This window comes from Mesocricetus auratus, unplaced genomic scaffold (assembly GCF_017639785.1).
Source record: "Mesocricetus auratus isolate SY011 unplaced genomic scaffold, BCM_Maur_2.0 Super-Scaffold_100041, whole genome shotgun sequence".
Taxonomy (NCBI): domain Eukaryota; kingdom Metazoa; phylum Chordata; class Mammalia; order Rodentia; family Cricetidae; genus Mesocricetus; species Mesocricetus auratus.
The window spans coordinates 5,326,056-5,333,707 of NW_024429218.1; positions in this window are offsets into that span (position 1 = coordinate 5,326,056).

Consider the following 7,652-nt stretch of genomic DNA (forward strand, 5'->3'; position numbering starts at 1 on the left):
AAAGGTGGAAGCCTGGCAGGCACATTGGGGAAGGCGAGGTAGTGAAAATGCAACAATAGATATGAGTCTGCAGTGTATTCCTGAGAGAAGTATCTTGATTAGAAGAGATTCTGCATGATTTCACAGAGCAGGTTGGTGGTGGTGGTGGTGGGTGCTCTCTGTATGTCTGTGTGTGATGTCATGGAGATCCTTGTACACGGGTGTATGCCCGTATGACCTAGGTGAGCATTTCGTATGGAAATAAGACGTAGAGGCATTTAGGATCTGAATGCCTCAAGTATATAACCTCAAGTCAAGCCTGCAAACGTTGTGATGTGCTTTGTCCCTTCTGCACACCATAAAATGTGCATCCTACTTCTACTTCTTGTAAAGTGGTTTGGCTCTAGCAAACTCTTTACAACCCACGGCTGTATGGGTTGTGTGGGGGTTGATTAATCACCACCATGGAAGATTCACTCCATTCCCATCCCTGTGTAGCTTAGCTATTCAGAGCTCCTGGGGCTGATAACTAGGAAAGCCAGGAGCCAGGACTGGAGCTGGAAAGATGCATATTCCGGACAAATATCAAGAAAACTTACCCCTACTTCCCAGGCTCTGAGTTGCTGCTAAATTTGAGCATAAGGCAGTCAGTTTAATTGCAAAAGGACCCCCCCCACTTCTATTAGCTCCATGCTAGGCCAACAAGTTTTCAAACCAGGTGTGGTAGCCAACTAGGGATGTAGGATAGTGAAGCCTGGTGGTATCACCAGCCTTCCCTCTCCCGGCGAACGAGAATTCCAAGCCTCCTCGTCAAGATCTTCCAAGAACACAAACTGTGCTGTGAGAGAAGCCCACAGTGGGTGTGTTGATTTACAGTTTTAAGCCATTTAATAATTTACAAATGCATTTCATTTCAAGCCTGGAGAGGGGAATTGGAATCTGGTAGTCACTTCAGAAGCCCCGAGTTGGCTTCTTTCAAAAACATCGGTTCTCATCGTACTATATCTCTCATTATCTTTCCTTCAGATCCTTTAGGAAGACCTGCAAATGACACGAGCATACCAATGCCCTTGCTAATAACGCCCAAAACAAAACTGCTCACCAATATACCCAAATAAGACTTGGGGTCCATTCCAAGGGTCAGAAAACTGGAAAAGTTTATGGATAAAAAGAAGTATGGTACTGATAAAAATAATGACAGAAAATTTAAGGGTGTGACGCAGACCCTGGGGAAGAGTGAAGGGACACTGTCTCTCTCCGCTACAGCCAAGTGGGGGGAGGGAGCTTATTCTTGCCAAGTGACAGGTGGAGTAATGGCTGAGGACCCAGTGAGGAATGAGGGCGGGTGAGGCTGGGCAGGGGTGGGGAGCAGTAATTACTAGCCGAGCTCACCCGCCTCCCTACTTTACAAGGACCCGGGCTCTTCCTGCGCATCCAGCTGCGCACCAGGGATTGCTGCTTTGCTGCTCGGCCTCCGGGCATCCCAGAGACTGAATGGGGGTGGGGTACAGGCTGGTGGACATTCCTAAAAGACTTCTGGACTAGCACCTCCTCCAAGGCACCGTCCCTGCAGAGTGGCAAAGCAGCGAAGGAGAGCAGCAAAGTCCATTCCATGCGTCCTTACCCAATAGCCTCCAACCACCAAGGAAGAGCGAAGGATTTGACAAAATCGAGGATCAGAGGGAGGTGCAGTAGAAGAGCGGGTGTCTCTGCAGAGGCCTGACACCCGACCACTAAGGCGGGTCTCAACCTGTTCCCACCACCTCCCCTCCCCGCCCACAAAAGTGTGAATCCCCGAGAGACCAAGCATAAGCGCCCATGGGACCCCAGAACCCAGAAGTTAAGTGTCCACCCAGGGGTCGTTTGGAAGGGGCGGAGAGGAAGGAGTGGGGTGGGAATGAGGGTGGGCATCCCCTCCCGCCGCCTCCCTCTGGCAGGCTGGAAGCCTCACAGAGTCTGGGATTTTTTTTTTTCAGAATAATTGATGGGTCCAGTTCTCCAGAGCTTTCCCAGGGAGAGCAAGGCAGACCGCGCTAGAATTTAAATAGACGTGATTAGTAAAATGCAACGGAGCTAGGATCGGGGCTCTCTTTCTGGCTGCTTTCTGGCTGTGCGCCTGGCAAGGCTACCCAGGACTCTAGGGGTTTGCCCAGAGCCCAGGAAGGCTCCCAAGCCACCGCAGGGCGCCTCTGCTTGCTGTCCCCCCACCGTTCCCAACCGCCTGTCACCGCGCACCCCCTGACCCCCGCAATGAAGAGAGGGGTTAGGGCCAGCAGAAAACCCAAGGCCAGCAGGTGCACACCGTAGGTGTCCCGCCCGCAGGGTGAGGCGAGAATATTGATTCCTCAGCACCCAAGCTGAAAGAAAAGGAAGCCTCCTGGTGGTGGTGGTTCCCCGGGTCTCGCTTCTTACTTCTCCCTTTTACCTCTGTCCTGGCCGGCGGACCTCGCTGGATTCAGGCGGCTGATCCCGGAACTTAGGGTGTCTTTTCACTTACTGACGCTCTGAAAGGTCCCCTTCTCAAAGAAGTGACCCACGCTGGGGGAAATCTCGCCTTCATCCTCTCCCACATCCCTAGCTCATCGATTTGTTCCTGCAAAGGGGGCTGTGCATTTTTATAACATCTACAGCCAATTAATATTGCATCAACTCTATTTTTTAAAACACACACACACACACACACACACACACACAAAAGCTCTGGAATAGTGCACCCTATGAAAGCCATCTATTATTCACGGAAATGTAATTGGAGACCCAAGATAATGTGTGTTCCGGGGCAATGGAGGAAAACAGAGTCGTGACAATATTTCAGAAAGGAAGGGGATCCGAGGGTATCTAATATTTAATTTCAAGTCTGTGGTTTTATAATTCGAGATTAAAAGCAGTCACGTCTTTGAAGCTAGACAGTTGGTATAAATGTACAGTTAAAATATTCTATTCCACGGTCCCTCGACAGAGCTCTCGACTCGTCCCAGGCTTCATTAAATTTTTATTATCATCCCAGACTAGAGCAGGGAATGAGCGGAAAGACCGTCCATCTAATTGCAATTGATAAAAAGAGAGAGCAAGAGAGCACTCTTAGATTTCCCCCTCATTTTAATACATTAACAGCAGTTTTCTTCAAATGTCCAGGCTCTCCCAGACCTGTGATACACACAACCACATTATCACACGGATTCGTTTTCCCCTTTCCAACAGGCACCAGGCTTTGCCCTTCTTCCTGCCCTTTGGAGAGCCTAGGGGCTTGGGGGGGGGGGCTGGATTCAGAAACTGATGCTAAATAAAAAACAAGTGACATCAGTTCTTGAAGCATCCGGTGAAGAGAGAGGGGGAGAAGCTGCGTCTTCCTGTAGCAAGATGAAAGCGTATTGTTACCCAAACAAACAGATTATCATACCTGAGTTGCACTTTTCAACAGCCCTTCCTCTGTGGGGATGAAAGCAAAGAGTAATGTTTTATTTTATCTTTCTTTCTGACTGCTGCCTCCTCCCAGCACAGGGAGAGGGGGAGAAAGAGGCTACCCTCTTGTGCTGTTAATCTGACTGTCAGAAGGGTGCTGTGGCACTTGTATGGTGTTTTCCAGGAGCCAAGGCTAAAGGAGGATGCTTTAAATTTTTTTTTCTTTGAAACTGGTGTAAATAAACCTTTTCATCTCCAGGCACAGAAAGCACAGAAAACCCACAGCCTGCTTTCCGAGCAGCTTCCTATTATCACATTGCCACTTAATTTTATTTCTATTCTCTCCAAGTTAAATAGAAAGACTGGCTCACAGGGGAGCTGCCATGTGCCTACAGAGTGAGGATGTCAAGCAGAGAGACTTGCCGAGCAAAGTTAATTTCAATTCCCGGGGAGGATTTCACATTCTGGCTGGCTCTGACCCACAGTAATTAGCTGAGATAACTAATGATTACTTACTTATTCCTTGTAATTATCTGGATTTAATAATTCGCTGTGTAATTTATTAATTCTCTCATAATAGACCTTCAGTACTGGGAATGACTTTTTTAAAGGGGCAAAGCAGGGAAATTTTAGCAATATTTTTCTCAATGCTATAAATCTGTCTCCTGACAAATGTGCATTTCAGAGACATCACAGCCAAGCAGAAATCTTTGTCCCCCCTTTGTACCATTTCTTTGTCCCCCCCTTGTACCATTGGAACAGCCATCCTCCTTCTGCATTCTGTAGCAGGCCCTCCCTTCCTATAGAGTGAAGTTTAGAGTTCTAATATGAATTCTTTGCCTAGAACTAGACGACACTTGGTCAAATAATTACAGGAACAAGCTCCTGCACCTACTATCGTGACCTGCCCAGAAGGAGTGGCACTCATCCTCTAAGTAGAACGCTTTATAAAATAGAGTGAGTTTTGATTTGGTTTTTCTGTGTTTTTATTTTTTGTTTTGTTTTGTTTTGGTCCTTCCGTGCTGTTATCATGCTCTTAAGGACTGTACCAAAACATAAAAATTAATTGATGCACCTGAAATTTGAAATAAAGCATTTTACCTTACTGCACCTCAGTTTAGTTATCTGGACAAAAAGAAATCACAAGAACTGTACTTGACAGCAAAAAAAAAAAAAAAAAAAAACCAAAACAAAAAAAAACAAGTCAGAAACCTATATACTATTATTTATTTTTATTTTAAATGCAACTTTATTATTATTATTATTATTATTATTTGCTTCATTTTGTTTTGTAGTAGGGTTTTCTGCTGTAACTCAGGCTGACCTGGAATTCACTGAGTAGCCAGGATGGCCTCAAGCTTACAGTAGTACTCCTGCCTCAGCTCCCCAAATGAGGAGATTTTAGTGCCAACCATAGTACCTCTTGTTTGATTCCACATCCATTTTACATAAGTGAGAGAGTACTTTCTCAATTTTAATTACTTCATTCAACTCTTCAAGTTTTGTTTTTGTTTTTATTTTTCCCTAGCCGTGTGTCAGTGAAACGTATTGTTTGTGAGCTCTGTGATAGCAATGAGTGTGCAGGTGACATTTTGTTTTGCTTTCTGCCTTTCGAGACAGGATCCCACCAGGCAGCCTGGGATGGCCTTGGACTCTTCATGTAGCCCAGACAGGTTTTGAACTGTTGATTTTGCATCTTAGTCTCCCAAGTTCTAGAATTACAGGATGCAATACCATGCCCCATAATACTGATTTATCTCATTTCAGTGTGGATTTCCCTAGTCATATTAAACAGAAGTTAACAAGAAGAAACTAAACAGGTCTGAAATATAAGATATGGGATCACAAAGTGTGCAGCTAAGTCAATCTATAATATATGTCTTTGTGATAAGACAGCAATTATGACCTTAAGGAAAAATTTTTAAAAATTAGTCATGAATGCTAATGGCTAATGCTAATGATAAAGATCTCAGACATGCTTTTCTGTGTAGTCATGTATGCTGAAAATCAATACCAAATGAAGATTTCTCAAGAATTTACTCATAGTTCAGTCTACTTTTACCTTTGATTTCTTCTTTAAACTCAACTTTCTTTCCAGATCTTTGGCTCTGAAACTCTCATTAATAAAAAATCCTTTGCAATGTGTTTACTTTTTAAAATTATAATGTTTCCATAAAACGCATGTGTAAACAGTCTTTAATAACGAAGCTGTATCCACGTTGAAGACTAAAAGGGGCGGGGACTACCGTGGCAAGAATGGACAAAATGAGCTGAAAGTGTATTACAGTTCTAAAAATTCAGGAATGCAAAACTTTTTAATTAGAGGTAAACATGGGACTTGATCTGAAATGTTGAAGTCAGCAGCTTTTCTGCAACTGGTAAGAATTCTGTCCCTGCCAGCAAGCATACATGGAGGTTGCTGTGAACTTCAAAATGAACCAAAAAGAATAAACACCAATTCTATGACTCTCAGAAATAATTCTCAGTTTTCTGCTTTTATGTGATTTCACTTAAAGATGGCACATTTGCTGAGCTAAAACTCTAACTACCTCCCCCATCATTCATCTATCAACTAACTCTTAGTGAGCAAGCCTCCACCTTCATTCTTAAAAGCTCACACGTGGGAAATTATTACTTATGGAAACCACTTTTGCTCCAGATCAGAAATTATGATGTGCTGCACATTCAGGTTATTCCACTGATTATCTCTGGTCTGAAAGGGGGGTTGGAGAGTAAATAAATAAAAACAAGTGTAAAGTTCTTCAGCTGGGTTGCTCCTTTGGAGTAGCTCAGACGTTTGGTCTCTGGCCATGGTGCTGAAATGGCTGGGCAGCACTCTGAGGTACAGAGGCTAACAGTCTGCACCACTTTCAGGAAAACTGAACCCAAGGATGGGGAAAAAATGGAAGACAAAACTTTCAGCTCTCCTAAACACAGGAATAAAACAAAACCACCAGTGCCATCGCACCACATGCCAATGTTCTCATTCACACCTACGGAGTGCATTTCATTCTGTCTAAATGGACACTTGGATCTTGTTTCTGAGACATGTACCTTGTTTCAGTTGTAGAAGAAATGTACCATTCACTCACTTCCCAGGCAACTTCCACAGCTATTTGTTCTGTCTGGAAATAATAATCAGTTTCCTGGAGCATTTAGTCCTAACTTGAGCCAGTATAACAATTTTCATAAATCTGTGGGTTGTTTTCTAAGCCTCTTCCAAATAAAGAAATATCTCATAGCAGTTTCATATGGAGAGGGCCAATACAGGAAGGAAGAGTGATGCCCAGAGAGTGTAAGGAGGTCATTACCTGCTTCTTTTTTCTTGTTTGATCTATACATTAGCATACTGCTCTCCTGCCAATTAATTCCAAGCACTATGGAATCAGAGTATTACAGGAAAATAGCGTTTTCTCAACTATTGTGGAGGGTCTGAAAATTATGAGAGTGGAAGAGGAGGTGTCTTAAAGTAAGGCCAGAAAAGGAGGTGCCTGAACCAAACAGGCAGAATTCCATAACCACATCGATGTTTATAGACCTTCCTCCAGTTCATGTATCAGATAAAGTCACAAAAAGGGGGCAAAAATCTGTTCCTTTAACCACCACACCTTGTCTATTGCAATAATACTATTTTCCTTAAAGATTATGGGACTAGAAATAAACAGAGATGGAGGACACCAAGACAGACTTTATTCATCTGCCAGAAACCCAGGTGCTTTCTGCTGTGGCTAGGGGCCATTGATCCCTGGGACAGGCTGAAGAGCTAAGAACTAACAGGGAGGAGCTCCTCTCCTCACTCACCAAGTCCTGCTCCCCCATTGCCACACCCAGCCTCCCATTGCAACTGAAGTGTGGGCTGAGTTCCTTTCTTCCTTTGCCCCGTGGGAGCCGATAAGGAATGGATGAAATAGTTTCCATGTGGCCTTGACTTTATAAGATTCCCTTTATGGAATCGTTTCAAGTCTGGAAAAAGGACTCTGGAGGAAGTATCTGAAGCCAGACACCATGATTTCATGTAAGCTAAAAAGCCAAGTGCCCTGTGAGATGAGCTCTGCCATTAACACGGTATTATAGAGCCTGCTCTTTTATACTTTCCCAGGGACATGCCTCTTGCTAAGTCCAAGCCATGTTTTAAGAGCAGCCCTTCTCTGTGTTTCCACCTCTTAAAAAAATCAGCACCAAAATAATTCCCACATAAATGATTAAAACAGCATCACGTTTTAAAAGTCATTTAATATTAATAGCATATTTTAATGAAAAAAGCAGCATAC